General features: G+C 47.6%; 1 protein-coding gene across 1 annotated transcript in view; it reads right to left on the bottom strand.

Moving 5' to 3' along the window:
- Nucleotides 1-1,174, bottom strand: part of LOC101862768 (myotilin) — a gene marked incomplete at both ends in the record, with an annotated part of 7,084 nt that overhangs the window by 4,766 nt on the left and 1,144 nt on the right.

Here is a 1,174-nt window from a genome sequence, read left to right as displayed (position 1 = left end):
AGAGAGAGAGAGAGAGAGAACGAGAGAGAGAGAGAAAGACAGAGACAGAGACAGAGACAGAGAGAGAGACAGAGAGACACAGAGACACAGAGAGACACAGAGACAGAGACAGAGAAGAAGACAATATACCCACCTCCCTCCAGCCCAGATCCCGTATCACCAATCTCAGCACGTCCACGTTCCCCCTGGCCTTGTTGGTGTCTATGGTGACCACACTCCGGGACACCGTCTTGCCGCCCAGCCGTCTCTCCTGCGTCTTCTCGCGGTTCAGAGTGTACATCCGGGTCAGTTCCCGGCGCCTGGCGATGACTTCCCGCCTCATGTCCGTCTTGTATGGTTCGGTCTTGTACATGGACAGTCGGCTCTTCCCGTCCTTCTCCTTTTCTTTCTCCTTTGTCGACGCCATCTTAAGTGATACGAGCGATCGGGCGAAAAGAAAATCCCAAAACAGCCCCTAAAAACTTTTTAAACCCCAAAAAACAACTACAACGAACTTTCTGACTGCCTTGTCTCGCACACTTCTCCGTATTATGCGGGGCAAGAGTATGAAATTTCAGGTACACACGCCCTCATGTCGTCAAGTTACAGCCATGGCAGGCTGGAATTGAAGCAAGTGTACCGAAGAATTTTTTTTCTTGAACGCACAATAATTCTGAGTTAATTACTGCAGGTGTCTTTTCTTCGTGAATAAACACTGGCGGTGATTTATAAACCCTTGTTATACTTCGTAATGCAATTCTTCACCGGAAATTAATGAATAGGTATGTGAGTAACCAAGGTTGCGGTGATAATGAAAATTGAATTATTTTTTTAAACGACACACACACATACACAAATATGTATGAGGCTGGTCAACGGTCTATAGATTTGCCACGCCGAGCACAAACGGATGTTATTACGTCATGACAAAGGGCGCGGACTTCACACATCGAACCAGGAACAACTGCTGGAGTTTTTCTCACGAAGACAGATTTCGGTAATCCAGGTCGGCCATTCTAGAGTGTTCTGAGACGATTCTACAGTCCAAGTCGAGATGTCTGTAATCCAGGTCGGCGATTTCTATCCGGAGTCAGAGACACGCAAACTTGACACATTTCTCACAGCGGGTTCACGGCTGGAAGCGGAAGGAACAACGACAGAGGCCAGTTTTTTGTTAGTACACAGCATCCTGCCC

The sequence above is a fragment of the Aplysia californica genome, unplaced genomic scaffold (assembly GCF_000002075.1).
Source record: "Aplysia californica isolate F4 #8 unplaced genomic scaffold, AplCal3.0 scaffold01367, whole genome shotgun sequence".
NCBI lineage: Eukaryota > Metazoa > Mollusca > Gastropoda > Aplysiida > Aplysiidae > Aplysia > Aplysia californica.
The sequence above is the reverse complement of the archived record's forward strand: the minus strand, read 5'-3'. Positions and strand labels throughout refer to the sequence as shown.